Below are 17628 nucleotides of genomic sequence, written 5' to 3' on the forward strand. Positions count from 1 at the left end.
CAAGAAAAACGAAAGGCTTACTCGGACGCACAAGAAAAATTATGCCTAAGTAAAGGACAGCTATAAAGAATACCAGGCAATGTTTCAAAAAGACAAAAAAGAAAATTACCAGGATTATCACTGATGGGGCAGAAGATGCCACTTGCCAAATCAGTGCTGATAAAATCTTTCAATATTACAAAAACATAATTGAGAAAGAAAACAAGAAAAATCCTAATTTAATGCCGATTGATTGGATACCAGAGGATTAGAAATCTATGTAAAGAAATAACACTGCTAGAAATAACTCATACCTTTGAGAACTCCAATTTAAAGAAAGCAGTGGGGCCTGATAAGATTGGTCTGAATAACTTGTATAAAGTACACAGCAAACAACCAAGTCTGCTGCCCAGAATTCTATCGTCTTGGTTGATGATGAGAAGAGTACCAGAAATTATCAAAAAGAACCGATCACATTTGATACTCAAGAATATACCTATTAGTGAACTTAAAAAAATTAGTAACTGGCATCCAATTACCATCGGTACTGCATTCATGAAGTTATTCACAAAAATATTGTTGAATTGAATACGAGACAAAAAGGCTTCATGAAGGTGAGAGGTTGTCTCGAGAATCTGACTCTCCTGCAAAATATCATAAAAGGGGCACGAAAAAACAGTCACTCATTAGCAGTTGAGTTCATAGATATATCGAAAGCCTTCGACTCTGTCAGTCATGGTCACATTATACAGAGTCTTGCAAGGCAAAGAGTTCCATCATACATCAGAGACATAATAAAAGACTTGTACACGGAATCAACAACATCTTTCAAGGGAAAGAACAACGAAAAAACTCCTGAAATAACAATGAATTCTGGCATCAAACAAGGTGACTCTTTATCCTACTACTATTTAACCTTGCCATGGATCCTCTGATCTGTGATCTTCAGAAAAACGGCAAGGGCTTCACATTTGGATCAGATGGCCTTATTGAGCAAATCACCGCTCTCGCCTTTGCTGATGACATCGCCGTACTCAGCAGTACCTGGGAAGGAATGAGTACAAATCTGAAAATCATTGAAAAGTTCAGTAAAAATACAGGATTAAAACTTAATGTGAAAAAGAAAAATGGATTTTATATCAGTAACCATAAAGATAAAATCCTGGTTAACAACTGTAAACCATGGTAATTTGAAAAAGAAAATATTGAAAATATTCATCTAGGTGAAAGTGAGAGATACCTCGGATTGAACATTGATCCACACAACGGTCATACAAGCAACCAACAAATTAATGAGGTTCTTGTCAATTGGGCTCAAAAACTTGATAATCTACCACTTAAGCTCACACAGAAAATAGAAATTTAGTGTCAGTACTTGGTACCTAAACTATCATTCAAGTTGGAAATGACAGGAACAGAAGCAAAAACTTTAAATGCTCTGGATCAAACAATAAAAAAGAATGTCAAACATTTTACTACACCTTCCTGCATACATATGCGATGGTCTCCTCTACTCGAAAAGATCATTTGGGGGCCTCAGTATACCAAAAGTATGTACACAAATTGGTCTCAATAAAGTCAATAGTTTATTGTATCTCAGGGCAGTTCCAGATCTGTACATGCCGCATTCGTTCATGTATGCAGGAGAAGTAATAAATTAAAAAATTGATAACATCATCAAAACACACAAACTTAACATTTCAGACAGTGGGTTTCTGAGTTATGATTTGAAATTGTTAGCAACATATGATTGGAGAAAAGAATAATTTGAGAAATGGGCTAATCTCCCTGTCCAAGGTGATGGTACAAAATATTTAGCAAGTAATCCAACCTCAAACGGCTGGATCAGCAAGCGTAACAAAATGAAAAAAAACCAATACATAGCTGCATTGATGTTAAGAGCAAATGTTTTACTACTAGGGAAACCATCACTAGAGGAAGAAATCGTACATTTGCTACTTGTAGATATTGTAATGATGTTTGTGAAACAATTTCTGATATTTCAGGCGAATGTCCTAAAACCAAGGACATTAGGATTAAAAGACACAACAAAATTCTGGAACTGCTCATTGATAGACCAAAATGTTGTGGTTGGATGGCATATAGGGAACCTCATGTTAAGAATAATCAAGGTGAACTACGAAAACCAGATGTAGTGTTTACCAAAAATGGTACAGCTGTAGTGATTGATGTTTCAATTTGATATGAAAACTCACAGAATTCCCTTGAATTAGCGTATGAGAGTAAAGTGAAATATTATCAGGATCTGTGAATGTGAATGTGAATGTGAATGTGAATGGGCTTTTATAGAGCGCTCTTACACTCCAGGGAGCATCTTGGCGCTAGACATCACTGTCCCGACAGAGAAGAAATAGGGATGTTGCTTAGGTAGATCCTATTGAGTAAAGTGTGGTTTAGATTAACGCTAAGCAGAGTGAGTCTTCGATTTTGAAGATCCATGTTTTGAGCATTTTTCGAAACGATTTTTCGGAATGGATCAGGCGCATTTGTGGTGGGAGTTTGTTCCAAGCTTTGGCTCCCAGTACTCCGATGGATTTTCCACCTTTTGTGGTTAGTCTGAATTTAGGGACTGGGAGTAGGTTTAGGTTGGATGATCTGAGTGATCGTGGGGGAGTGTATATTCCAAACCTTTGGGACAGGTATGTCGGTCCTGACTGGTGGTAGGCTCTGAACGTAATGAACAGGAGTTTAAATAGCACTCTTTTGTGGATGGGTAGCCAGTGCAGGGTTTTGAGTGCTTTTGAGGCAGATGATTTCCTGGGTAGTCGTAGCACCAGGCGGGCGGCGGCACTATGCGATCTGTCACAGCAAATCAAAGATCTCACAAAATGCACCACTGTAAAATGTCATGGCTTTATCGTAGGATGTCGTGGTATTTGGCCTCAATGTAATGATGTTCTTCTGGCTGATTTAGGTTTGCAAATGTCATTCCCATTCAAGAAAAATGCTTGCCTGACTACTTTAATGGACACTCTTAAAATGTGCCAAGTATTCATGGACAATTGAGCATCAAGCTTATACTGAGATGTGCACTTTCTTGCCGCACACATGTCACCCTTATAAAGCATAATGTTTTAACATACAGGTTTATAGTTGTCACAAGATTTAGTATAGATGTGAATTTTATAGATGTGAATTTTTCCAATTTTATATATGTGCATTTTCTAGTTAGATGTGCAATTTGTAGATGTGTATATTTTATAAATGTGTGCTTATAACAATTTGGATATAGTTGTGTATATCATACTTATTGAAATGTCTTGATTGAGGAATAGGTCTCAAATAATCTCATACAGATAGTTATCACACATTGATTATTGATGTCCTGCTAATCATATTTTAATTTCTCAGAACTGTTCGTAGACAATTTTAAATTGTTGGAATAGTACTGCAGGGTGTACTATCTCCGGCCTATACGTGATCCCAGTTCCAGTGAGGACAGCGTTCAGTGTGGCAGTACTTGGGAACGAAAGAATGTTGTATTGTTGGAAGCAAAACCGAATTGACGCTGATGGGCAGCATAATAACTCAGAAGGTGCCATCACAAGGTGGTACAGAATAGCCAAATGCCTTGTCATCTAATTAGTGATGCGCGTGAATGGATGAACTAGATTCCCACTGTGCCTACCTACTATCTAGCGAAACCACAGCCAAAGGAACGGGCTTGGCTGAATCAGCGGGGAAGGATGATCCTGTTGAGCTTGACTCTAGTCTGGCACTGTGAAGAGACATGAGAGGTGTAAGATAAGTGGGAGGCCCTCGGGCCACCAATGAAATACCACTACTCTTATCGTTTTTTCACTTACCCAGTGAGGCGGGGGCGAGCCTCGTGGGGCTCTCGCTTCTGGCTCCAAGCGCTCGGCACCTGCCGGGCGCAACCCGCTCCGGGGACAGTAGCAGGTAGGGAGTTTGACTGGGGCGGTACACCTGTCAAATGGTAACACAGGTGTCCTAAGGCGAGCTCAGGGAGGACAGTAACCTCCCGCGGAGCAGAAGGGCAAAAGCTTGCTTGATGTCGATTTTCAGTATGAATACAGACCGCGAAAGCGGGGCCTCACAATCTTTCTGACTTTTTGGGTTTCAAGCAGGAGGTGTCAGAAAAGTTACCACAGGGATAACTGGCTTGTGACGGACAAGCGTTCATAGCCAAGTCGTCTTTTGATCCTTCGATGTCGGCTCTTCCTATCATTGTGAAGCAGAATTCACCAAGGGTTGGATTGTTCACCCACTTATAGGGAACGTGAGCTGGGTTGAGACCGTTATGAGACAGGTTAGTTTTACCCTGCTGATGATGTGTTGTTGCAATAGTAATCCTGCTGAGTACGAGAGGAACCGCAGGTTCAGACATTTGGTGTATGGGCTTGGCTGAGGAGCCAATGGGAAGAAGCTACCATCTGTGGGATTATGACTGAACGCCACTAAGTAAGAATCCCCCTTAAACTATAACAATATCGCAGTGCTGTGGAGCCTCGGTTGGCCTGGGATAGCCGGCCTCTCTCGGGGGGCTGGTGCGTAGAGCCGCTCGCTTGGGTACCGGAGCGCGGATCGAAGGGTGCCGCCTCCATCGCCCTTAATGCACCGCATGTTCGTGGGGTACCCGGTGCTAAATCCTTCATAGACAACCTGATTCTGGGTCAGGGTTTCGTAAGTAGCAGAGCAGCTACCTCGCTTCGATTTATTGAAAGTCATCCATTGAGCCAAGCTTTTGTCTCTCCAAGCGTGGGTGCCCGCGGACGCCTCCCTCCACCATGCCCAGGGGTGGGTCCCTCTGCTGCTAGGCCAGTGGGAGGGACGCAGAAGGGGTAATGCGGGTCCACGGGAGGCCGCCTCCACCACATGCCCTTTGGCACAGGAGCCTCCCCCTCCTGTCCCTGGGTGCGGGGGACGGGGGCCACCATCCCTCGCGGGTCGGCAGGGTGACCAGATGGCCTCCCCTTCCCGCTGTTCCCAGGCAAGTCGGGCAGGGAAGTGAGCAGCAGTCACCCAGGGGAAGAAACCTCCAGAGCGGCTGCCTTGGTGCACCCGGCCACCCTGGCCAGACTGCAAGGGCGACTGGGTATGGCACCCTCCCAGGCCATCAGGGTGCGGGTCGTCACGGGCCATCTCGGCGCCTGGCTGTGTGACCAGATGGCCCTGCGGGTTGGTGGCCGGGCTAACTCCAATTTTTGTCCTTCCCCAAAATTCTATAAGCCCCCACTATGTGGGGGCTAAATAGACGAGGAAATTGGCCCCCCGGGCAGGCAGTCAGGGAGAGGACGTGGCCTGGGCTTAACCTTCCTTGGTTCCGGCCGAGGGTCTGGATGTTGGGGACAGGAGTCCACCGGGGCCCGTGGAGGCTCTTCCCAGCCTGGTTAGGGCTCGGAAGCAGGGGCTTTAGCTTCGTCCAGTGGGCCATGGGGTGCAGGAGACTCCCCATCCTGCAAGCCATCAGAGGGTCCGGGCGCTGGGGACGGGAGTCCACCGGGGCCCGGGGAGGCCCTCCCCAGCCTGTCTACTGTTCGGAAGCTGGGACCGGGCCCGGGGCTTGAGCTTCGTCCAGCAGGCCACGGGGTGCAGGAGACCCCCCGTCCTGCAAGCAAGCCAAGGGTCCGGGCATTGGGGACAGGGGTCCACTGGGGCCCGGGCAGGCTCTCCCCTTCCTGGCTGCTTTCAGAAGCAGGGACTGGGCCGGGGAGTAGGGGTGGCTGGCTTCATCCACTATGCTGTCAGAGCGTAGTTTCTGCCCACCCCTACTCGTAACCCCTCAGCCAATCACATGTCAGAATTCTCAAATATTGATATCTGTAAAATTTGATATTTCTCTAAAACTACTGAACAGATTTACACCATTTAAACAAAAGTGTGCTTTCAGGACACTCACCTTTCTCCCTGACAATATTGGCGTAATTCTGTTCAGCACTTTCACTGTAGTCCTCTGTAAAAAAATTATCGAAATTGCTTGGAGAAAACACGTTTTAGGACCCTCTTTTTTCTCAGCCTCTCCTACACCATTTACCAACAAACTTTTAATATAGGAGCTAATCAAAAAAAGAGAAACTTTTTGGATAATTTCATAAAGATTAGTCAAACGAAGCCAAAGTTCATAGAAGACTCCAGGAGGGGGGCAGCGCAACCCACCTCCCAACATAAGTGAAACCCGGAACTGCGCGGATCCCCACAAGCCCCTGGTGGCCCCTGCTATTATTTTTTAAGAAATACCCTGGAACCTAGCCCACCCAAGGACCTCATTAAAATAAAACGTGAGAACCCGTGACCCCAGCGCAAATTTTTGCCGATTTAAAAAAAAAAAAACATTGGGGCCCTGAGGGTCCTTCTGGGACCCCCTGAGCAGACCTAGTAGGTCAGGGATTTTCTACCCTGCCCTCTTCTCTTGTTTTATACCTTTGTTTCTCCGTTTTCGGAACACTCGCTTATACCGAGTCACAAGATGGCTACCAACACTTCCTAGTTTGGAGTGCTAGCAGCCAATCACAGTGAAGCACATACACGTGACTTAGGCTCCACCCAGATACTTTTATTTTTTCAATTTCTCAGCAACTACTAAACAGATTTACACCATTTTTAAAAATATTGCTTTCTGACCCAAGCACTACCTTTCTGCCAAATATGGAGTAATTCCATTCTGTAGTTTTGGCTGTAGCGTTGCACAATGTTTCCTAGATTCTTATTTGTTGAATTTCTCAAAAACTACTGAACGGATTTACACCATTAAAAAAAGGCCGCTTTCTGAACTATGGCCCACATGCATCAAGCATTTTTGGAGTCGCAAACGGTGCGATTCCTTAAAATCGGCCGTTTGCGATTCCAAAAATGCTTTTTTGGATGCATCAAGCAATTTTAGAAATCGCAACCTTTTTGCGATTTCTAAAATTGCGATTGCTTTAAAGAAATCGCAAATTTGCGATTTCTTAAAAGCAATGCATGATTACTTTTAAAATTGCGAAATCGCAATTAGGGGGTCAAATTTACCGAGTGGTTGAACCACTCGGTAAATTTGCAAAAAGTGTTTAAAATGCTGAAAATGCATTTTTTTCAACATTCATGTTACGGACACACATGTCCTTAGGACATGTGTGTGTGAAACATGATGCGAAAAATACATTTCAGGGGTGCATGGGGGGGTCCTTTGGACCCCCCCTGCACCCATGAAATGCATTAACAAATTGCGATTTTCAAAGTGAAAATTGCAATTTGCTAATGCCTTCCCATTGCTTCCTATGGGCCTTTTCGGGCTGGTACACAGCGGCGAGCACAGGCTCCAATAATAAATTCAGACCAGTAGCTGTACATACAATAAGGACAGAATTGTCCACGTACAACAAGGCTGGAACCATCGGTTACCTCCCTTTTGTACATATTTACAATTTTTACCTAATTAAAGATCTAAACAGTTAATATTGACAATAAAAAGCATGGGGGCCAATATACAGCTCCACCGGACCCCTATTCCCAGCTGAAAGTGCATAGTGCATTCCCCTGATGGGCCACATCGTTCAGAGGGTTCGAGACCCATGTGCAAATTATGCAGAAAAGCTATGAGAGCTTCATCCATCCCTATGTCCTTCAGCACAGTCCACAGCTTAGATCTTACCACGGCATCAAATGCTGTGCTTAGGTCCATGAAGGCCAGATGTATACTTTCCTTTTCGCAACTGTATATTTATTGACAGGAAGGTAAAGATTGAAGTTTTGCTCTATAGTTCCTCGGCCTGGTCTGAACCCATATTGGGTTTCAGACAAGATTTCATTGCTATTTGCCCAACCCGTTAGCTGCTTCAGCAAAATCCTTCCTAATACTTTTACTTCAGCGTCCAACAGAGAAACGGGTCAAATCCCTTTTTTAAAGATTGGCACAATCACTGTTTGCTTCCATGATAAAGTGATATAACTTCGTGCCACAGCATTCAGATGTTGTGTAATTAGAGGATCCCTAGATCTATTCAATTATTTATTTATTTATTTATTTATTTATTTATTCGTTTATTTATGTGTTTTATAGAGCGCGTACTTGACCCGTTAGGGTATAAGAGTGCTTTACAGGAAAAAACACAGTCATGTACAGAGTAGGGATAGCATCATCTAGTTACGGATCGAAAGAAGGAGGACAGGGTGAAGGGTACATAAGAGAGAAAGGGCACGTATTTATAGAATAAATATCTAAATAATCAAGATGAGATAACATATTTAAAGATTACGTTATCAATGTTCGCGGTAAGGCCCCGAGCTTCTTATGGGGTGAGCGAGCTAATCTGAAGGGAGGCAATAGAAGGCTATAGATCAAGGCAGTGGTGGTGGTGGAGGCAACGTTTAAACAAGATATTTGCTCATGAGGAATGATTTGGCAACCTTTTTGAAGGTCTCCGGGCACCCCATCTGGTCCCGGGGCCTTTATTTTATTTATTTATTTGTATTTATTTTTGCCATTTGTTAAGCGCACGATTACCCGTAGGCGTCCTGCTGTGAGTTCAACAATGCCTTCTTTCACCTCCCCCAATTCAAAATGTAACTTCAATTCTGCAGCAAAAGGTGCAATGGGAGCAATATGAGTGTTGCTTGCATGTGTTCGTTCGCAGTAAGCTACCCATTTCTGTGCTGGTATGAAATGGCTCAAGTCTAGAGCTGCTACCTCATTAAATATAGGGTTGCTCACCGCTCTCCAAAAAGCTGAACTGTCTCTTGAGCTACAGGCCTCCTTACCCTCCTCCCAGGCTTCATCTTTCAAGGCACACATTTGCTTCCTGCTTGCCTGAACATAATTCCTCCTAGCCACTTTTACTAGCAATAGCCATCTAGGCTTTTGCTTCTCCTTTTTTTGTTTCTATAACTGTCCAATTCACCAACACCTTCACAAGCAAAGTGTGTTAAACAAATAAACTTCAAACAGCAGCAATAATATTAAACTTTTTCAAATGGATGCTGCAATTGTTTAAGTTCACCGGTACCCTAGTTCCGGTCGCGTTCTGCATTTTTCTTGGTTGCCATGTTTTGATGCGCAGCAGCATTGTCTTCTGCATAGTGATCTTAAGTACCATCTTTATAAGACTGATCAAACATTTTGCAGCTTCTTCCCTTTGTGATGACTTTATTTTTGCGTACCTATATATCATTGACGAGAGGAGGAGAAAGTCCAGGAGTGGATCAGAGTGCACACTATGGCTCGATCACTCCCCCTTATCTTCACCAAGCACCCACACATCCAAGTGATGCTGCTCAGGGCATTGCCATGGTGTTCGTACTGATAAAGAAGGGGATAGCCACTTCAAGGCAAACCCCACACCTGCAGGTGAGAACCCAGGTGGGAGGCAAAGCCTCTTTTGGAAAAACAGACCCCGTCTTCTGGTGCCCTGGCTTAAAAGGCAGACATTGAGAACCATACTTCCTTGCTTAATATAGGTAGCATGTCAAAACAACCCTAAAATGATTAAAGTGAGAGCTTTAGAGTATAACTGAGTCTACTCTTCATGACCGTCCATGCAGAGACCTTGGATCGAGACAGGATATTCCCTTTTTCTCATCTCCATGACTGTAGATCAGTTCAATTTTGGACATACACTAAACTAGTGGAGGTAATGACCGACTAATAGACAGATATCATTTAATCGTACATATATACCTATATGGATAAGATTATTAATTTTAAAAATCGAGCAAGAGTTGTTTCTCTGTAGGCTACCATTGCTTATTAGTCTAACTCTGTATTATATCATGGCATCTTGTAGGCCAGGAGCCCTGTTTTTATGTGTTTGTGACTAACTAAGAAGTAGAAAGAGGACTCAGCATACATCTCTTCGCTTTAAGGTATACATACCCTTATTCAATATAGGTATCACACTATAAGACCACACAACAATCAAAAGAGGAGACCTCTAGTGTACATCTTTCTCTATTTTCTTTTCACCTCCCATGCAGCTACCCCGCGTGTGATAGGGGATGTTCTTTCATCCATATCAATGTCTGCTCATCAGCTCTAATTTGGACTTACACAAGATAACGCAGAGGTAATATCCAACCTATAGAATGACAACGCTTTAAGTAATATCCATGTCTATAGGTATTAGACCTAGAAATTAAGGGCCGAGTTGTCCTATTACTCATCTTTGCCAGATATGTGCTTCAGCACATTAGGATCACACTATGTTGGTATTTGCATGATTAATTCAGACCACTTACATAGTAAACTGTGGTCAGTTGTAATTTGCATGAACTGAGAATTTAAAAGTACTTTGTTTGTGTGTTTAAAATCACGCATGTCTTTTGCATGTTTATTGTTGTTTATCACTAATGAGTTTCTCCTTACTTTCACTTTTTGTGCTGCCACTGAAATCTATGACCGGCTATTAGCTGTAATATCTGTAGAATGTATATAATTGAAAGGGCCTGTATGCACTCTAGATTAAAATTATGTTTATATATTCCCTGTTTAGTTAACCACAGTGACGGAGCCCTGATGAAGGCATAGCCGAAACGCGTTGTTTCCAACATGTGTCACCAGTCTCTGCATATTGTATTGAAGTAAATCATTTATATGTTGGCAATGAACCTAATATGAATGTTCTATTATCAATTATGCCAGTTGAAAGATTGAACAAGAAAGTCCATTGTATTGATTGTCGACTGTCATATCCTTTATTAGACAAATGTGTGTATGTGGTTCTACATAAATCAGAGGGAATGTGTATTTTTGGAATTTGAATATGAAATTGGTATATGTGAAAGTTTTTTCTATTAAAAATCAAAAATATATATTTTTTATAAAAAAGAATAAAAACAAATCTAATAATATACATTTTGCCTTTTGTGATATTCATAAATGTTTTAAATATATAGATATCTAGAGTTTATTTGCCCTTCTGTAGCAATCAGCACTGTGCCTGGTGCTCTCCTTTTCCAAATTAGTCTTTTTCCCGGGTAGGGCTTTATCCTATTTCCAGGGGGCCGTTCCTGTTCCAGCAAGACATTGAGACCCAGCCTGCACTCAATGCCCCTCCAAGAGTCTCACCCATCCCATGCCATTACTCAGTTTCCGACCACAGGTAAAGTCCACAATACTGCACAGCAATTTCTAGTGCAGCGTTGAAATAGAAGGTATGAGAAGGTTGTTTGAAAGGGTCCTTGAGCTGAGGGGGTACCATACCAGTCAATGACCCTGCTCCCCTGCCAGCTCCACTGCCAACTCCACGTGCCCCCATAAATACCCCAGCTCCTATCTTCTTTTTAAACTCCCAACCCTTGTTTCTGAAATGCTTTGCAGTACTACTAATTATAGGACCCCAGACAAAGCTACCATGGGGTTCTATCCATTTGTGCTGCTGACCAGGAAGAGAATGTCCATCAAGGTTTGAAGGACCAATCTTCCCATGGTGGTCTTTATAAATACACAATTGATTGACTGATTGATTGATCGATGTCCAGGCCTTGTGCGCTAAATGGACTTAATGGCACTCAGTGTAGAAATCTTAAGCTGAACGTGATGCTCATTTATAGTTAACTCATTTGAGAGAACGAGGAAAGACCATAGAGAAAGGGATAGAGAGAAATAACTGCAACGCTGCTGCTGACGGCCAATGGCCGTCACGTTCACTAACTTGTAGTGCTGCACACGTCCGTTGACTGTGGCGGCCCCGCCCGCTCAATAGAACGTTCCGCACCGGCGCGGAATGTTCTAAGCAGTTATGGGGTTATACGTGAAGGTCTAATCCAGATAGCCGGAGCAAGCCCCGAAAATATTGTTCCAACAAATCTACATCCACAAAATGTAGGTTTATTTCCAAAGAGTGGAGATCAGGATCTAATCAAACTCCCAGGAATGTATGTTTGTGCAACTGGTTTTAAATGAAAGCTGGAATAGACCGTAGAATTGAGTATGAGTAATGCATGTATACAGTGGCACAATGGGCGAAACACTATGGGTTGGGTTGCTAACTAGAGCGACTGCCTGTGGATTAGACTGCATGCTGGACTTTTTCCCATCATGTTTTGTTGGTATGAGTAAAACACAACACCTTGTACATGAAGAGCTCTTGTACAAGAAGCCAACGTAGATCCAATAGAAAGTGGCAAGCACTCGGCTGAATGGTTAAGAGCTGTCCATTACTAACCTTTTTGGCAGCTTGGCTTGTGGTCATCTTGCTATTTTTGCAACCTTTGCAATCAACTTTGGCATGGAAGATATCTTCTGAAGAGTGTTTGTAACCATCCCAATCATGTCTGTCACGCCACTACATTAGTGCATTGGGCATGGCAGCCATCTTGTGTGAAGTGGAATCCCCAGTTTATGTCCATCACACTGGCTATTCTGCTGATAGCATATGTAAGCATTGGAATGCAACAGAGCAGAAAGGACCTCACCCACTGAAGAAGCAGGGCCAATTTCTTCAGTTATGGAAAGTGTGAGAATCCTTTTTGCCCTGTTCACCCTCATTGTGACTCATACTGATGGTAACTGACTCTGACTGTGCCGTGGGCTCTGTTAACCAGGTCCAGGGCCAGTGCTTTGATGAAAAGGTATATGGCACTTAGGTGTAGGTACAGTTGGCAATGACAGACCCCTGCGAGTCCCTACTATATAGTAAGACAGGGGGTTAAGAGACCTAGTAGACTTCCTCCACTGGAGTGTGCACTACTGTGTCACTTTTAAAAGCAGTCCTGCTTTGCAGATTGTTTTAACAAGTAAATACTATGGAAATCTGGTGGTAAAGGTACTTCCAGAGTGGTAATCTACTTTATTTTATGTCTACGTCACGCCCAAGGTCTCCTCATGGTGATCCATGGGCGGAGAGCCTTGCAACTATGTGCAGAGGCACTAAAAAGGATGTTTTATAAGCCCTGGTGGGGAAAAATTTCCAACTTTGTTTTCCCCCAATGTAGATTATTAGCTCCATAGGCTGACATTCGAATATGTTATTTAGGTATAAAAATTGCTTGGAAGGAGCTCAAAATGTTGTTCGAAGACTTAAAAGATCGGCCATGATACATCCAACAACTTGCCACTGTTGAATTTATCCTAACTAGTACATCAACAAAGTTATTGAACTTTCTTTTATGTGAACCCAAATTCAGCCTTCTAGCATCCTTTTCCTGATTGGTCCGCCTTAACAGGCTTAGCCAGGCTGCTTTGATGAGGAGATAAGTGACCGCATAGAGCAGAGGTTATCTGACGGGGAGAGTTCTGCAGATGCAAGGAACAGGCCAGGGCGGGGGTTTGGACACTTTGAACCCTCTAGAGGACCTTCAGGAAGAAGTTCCGTAATTTTGGAGACGGTTGTAGAAACTTTTGGGAAAAGCTCCATAAGTGGACGTATCCGACTTCGAGAGTCAACCCAACTACCTTTGACCACGACCCGGCCTGGATTTCAGTCTCATCCCCGCTAAAAGCTCCAGACTTCCAGGATTGGACCGGGCCCTCGAGGAAAAAAAATCTGACGATGTTGCATCGCGGCCTGCTGGACAGGATCGCATTACGTTGAGAGAATTCTCCGTGCATGGATAGTGAAGTTTCCATACATTGTAATGGAAGCACAATCTTGGTGGACTAACACAACCAATCCCATAAGAGATTCTCTTCATACTGGTTTTTAATACTCTTTTTTGTGATTATATGATCTCTTACAAACAGCTAAAGTTGTCTTTAGCATTTCCTAAAATCATGAAAATTTTAGAAGCATTGAAAACCATTTTGGAAGGGGGAAAAAAGCCCCAAATGCTCTAAAAATAGAATTAAAGGGCCAAGGTAAGATGGAATGCTCTCACTATTTGCTTCTTTATAAAAAAAAGAGAAGAAATCAAAGAGAGCTGGAGAGAGGGTTTGGAGTAACTTACTCCATGAAATAAGACAAAATATCCTTCAGCGTCAGTAAGTAACAACTACATTAGAAGCAATATACCATAGATGTGAATTAGAGCCAAGGACATGATGAGTAACAAAGTTGTGGCTGAAACTAGGTAAGCTACGTAGGGTCAAGGTATTGATAGGATAGTTGGAAGGCATCGCAGTGGGGTATGTGTGTCAAAATAAGCAGTGGCAGATATCTGAAATCACTCATCATGCACAGTTGTTTAATGAGCTAGCTTTCTTAGTGTGATACATGCCTTCTTCCTTCTAAAGACCAACTATTTATATCCCACTTTGTGAAGGCCCCCCTCACAATCCTTCAACAAAACAGGTGTGTGGAGGGTCAAGGGGTGTTGTTTAACGACCTGTCACCTTATGCCCCTACTAATACGCTAACAACAGAAGAAAGTGACCAGGTCAAGGGAAGTGTGTCGACATGATGATGCCAAAAGGATCATAGGGCAGTGTGTGTCAAAGAGTAGAAAGAGTCACTGATGGCTATTAAAATTCCCATCTGACCACCCTCATGGCGGAATTTCATCATGTGGGAATAGTAAATCGACTTAGGCACCGTCCAACCATGAGATAGCGGTGCGGAGGTAAATGTCGATACACTGGCCATATTCGTGCTCAGAGGAATCATGCAGATAAAGTGCAGTGCTCAAATGATAATGTGTGGATAAAATTGGCTACCTAGACCAAAGAAAATATTTAATGTGAAATGTCTAGGTGACAAAAATAAAAACCCGCCTAGTTGTCAAAGCATAGGACAACATTATGGCGATGTGAGACGGTCAACATGTTTCAGCCGGATGGAGCATTGCTCCGGCTTTCATCAGGACCTAAGTTGATAATATGCTACTGCAAACAAGTTACACTAAACACTCAAGGATGTATCAGCATAAAGTTACTATTTGGTATCTGTTATATCTACCAGGAACTCGGAGCCCCAATGTCCGCTGGAGACAGTAAGAATTCTTCTCCCCAGCATTGTGTGGGTGACGGCCTCACCTCGCCCGGCAACCGCTCGGGACAACTGAGGCCCCGCTCTGTCCGTCGGTACCCCGCGCTCTCATCGACTTCCGCTCGCAGTGGAGACTCGGCGCCCGGAAACAACGATAATAAGACTTATCAAGGTCTTCAAGAATCTCTCACTCAACGAGATAGGACTTATCTCCACGCAGCGAGTCGCACCCCCATAACAAGACAAATCTAAATCACCTCTGTTCGTTCAATGCTCCATGAGGGACGAAACAAGACTAATGTTACTTAGAGGGAACCTACTTTCTGAATAACTCGCTGTGACCAAGACATTCAATAGGTTTCGCATAAAACGCTTCATACCCATATCTTTTTGAACTATAAACCGTTCCGATGCCAGAGCAGCATAAGACCAGAGCAGCATAAGACCAGAACAAGATAGCCTTGAAAAAGCCCTGGAGAGGGCGAAACACGTGTCGGCAGTGTAAAGCTGGGAATCTCTTAACCTATTTGAATAATAAAGAACTTGAAGCACAAGATTTGGTTTTGGATCCATATTTTACATTGACATCGAACCATTGAATAATGTTGGTGCAAGAACCTTGGAAATAACTACATTCATGTTCATAGATTAATGGACTGTTAAGAGGGTGCTTGTGCAATTTGGTTTTCTCTCTTGACCTGCCAAGAGGTGCCTGTTGGGTTTCTGGGCCTCTGGAGGTTGTCCCTGCTGTTGGGAGCTGGAAAAGCGACACAACTACGAGAAGCACGACACAACCGCACCTTGTTCCGGCACATCGCTGAAGAAACTGATGCAGCACCTGCCTGTGGCTTGAAAAATCGCTGCACACTACATCGAGTGTACCGATCTACGAAGTCTGAGATCACGGCACCAATTCCGATGCAGGCCCAGGTGTGCAGCTGTAAGAACCAACGCATCGTGGGCCTGTGGCTGGAAAAACTGACGCATCCTCAATTCTCACACATCGCATCTGGGTGGCACACCTGCAAGAACGCCGGGGTCGCAGTAAGAGACCCGACATAAAAAACACCAAAGGCAGTGAAGGAACACAATTACAGCCGCACTTGCTCTTCTATCACTAAGCGTATCCACACCAAACAGTCTAGCTTGTGCCCTTCTCTGTAAGTCCACTGCCCCAGGACCTACATTTAAACTATACAATAGACTGGCTCAGAGAGGCACATATTTAGTAGCATAAAATATGCACACAAATCACACAGATTATTATGGAGACTTGTCTTCATATAAAAATCTTCTTTATTCTTGATCCACACAGCCAACGCATTTCACCCCAGCGGGCTTCATCAGGGCTAACGAGGAAAATTCTATTCCACGTTCTAGGAAGTAGACGAGTAATCCTCCAGTGTTCAATTTTTATTCAAAGATTCTTATCATATTGGGATTCTTTAAGAGCTATCCCATGCTCACAGTACGGCTCGAGTAAAACCGTTTTAGGCTCCAACATTTTTTAGTGCACCTTCACGTCCATTAGTTCCAAATTCAGTACTTTATTTCGCATATGGCGCGAACGGTGATATGATAGTCCACCCAGGTCAGAAAAAGAAACCTGACGTATCACCTTCCCACACAGTAAGAAACCGATGCATCACCTCCCCTTCATTAAGGAACAGACGCATCACTGCCCCTGCGTATCACTAAGGCATCAACGCATCACCTCCCCTGTAAGGAACCGATGCGTCACCTTCCCTGCAACTGTTTTTGTTTGTGTGCATTATGCATCCAAGGTACTTTGTGTGAAACATGTCACGTCTGCAATTTGCTTTGAACAGAACTGTTTCTACCTTTTGAAAGTCATATTTTTATTTCTGTATTGTGAATTTTTGTTGTTTTGGTATTGTTTCGTTTATATAAAGATTAATTAATTTTTCTAAACTGGTGTGATGTCTATTTGTGATGTTTTCACTGTATTACTGTATGTGTGCACAAATGCTTTACACACTGCCTCTGAGATAAGCCTGTCTGCTCGTGCCAAGCAACCAAGGGGGTGAGCAGGGGTTATTTTGGAAGTGTATCCTCCTTAACCTGACTAGGAAGAAGGGTCCCTACTTGGACAAAGGTGCAAACCATTGCCAACTATAGAACCCCATTTCTAACAGCAGCTCGCCCAGCTCTGAGAACAGCCCCCTTGCCAGCAGCCCAGTGCGAAAATGCCACAGTAGCAGAATGAACAGTCCGTCTATGTCCCTCTTCCACTGTAGAATGCATGAGGCTGTTAAAACTGACCTGGGACAGGAGCAATGTATCCTTGCCAACAAGGAATCAATCATGTAGCAGCCATATGTATATAGTCACCAACCAAGAAACAATTGCCAATACTGCTACAACTTGCTATACTAAATCAATAATGATATAAGAACTGACCATCACTATTTCATAAAGCTCATGAGTAGCTTTTAATTTTAACTCTTATTTCATTTTTTAGAGAAAGCTTTGTCAATTTTTACATACATATATTACATTTCAAAAACAAGCCCACAAATTCCTTGTACAAAATACCATGTAACCCAACACCATCATATCAACCATTCTTCTTCAAACATACAGCATTCATAACCACACCCTATAATACATCATGTACAATAAACCAAACAGATAATTTGATATGACGCAAACAATTTTTACACAAAACAAATATATACATTTATATACATTTACAACATTCCAATGAACTTTATCCAATTTGCACAAATCCTATTGCTATAGAAAATAACCCTTAGTGCACAAAAAGATGGTTTGGTTTATCATAAGGTCTACGCGTTTCAAACCCCTCTGG

At 43.0% G+C, this 17628-nt stretch overlaps 1 pseudogene; it reads left to right on the plus strand.

Moving 5' to 3' along the window:
• The first annotated feature begins 3670 nt into the window (after positions 1–3670).
• Positions 3671–4707, plus strand: LOC147725608 (28S ribosomal RNA; annotated as a pseudogene).
• The last annotated feature ends 12921 nt before the right edge of the window (positions 4708–17628 follow it).

This window comes from Lissotriton vulgaris, chromosome 3_2, assembly GCF_964263255.1.
Source record: "Lissotriton vulgaris chromosome 3_2, aLisVul1.2, whole genome shotgun sequence".
In the NCBI taxonomy this organism is placed as follows: Eukaryota; Metazoa; Chordata; class Amphibia; order Caudata; family Salamandridae; genus Lissotriton; species Lissotriton vulgaris.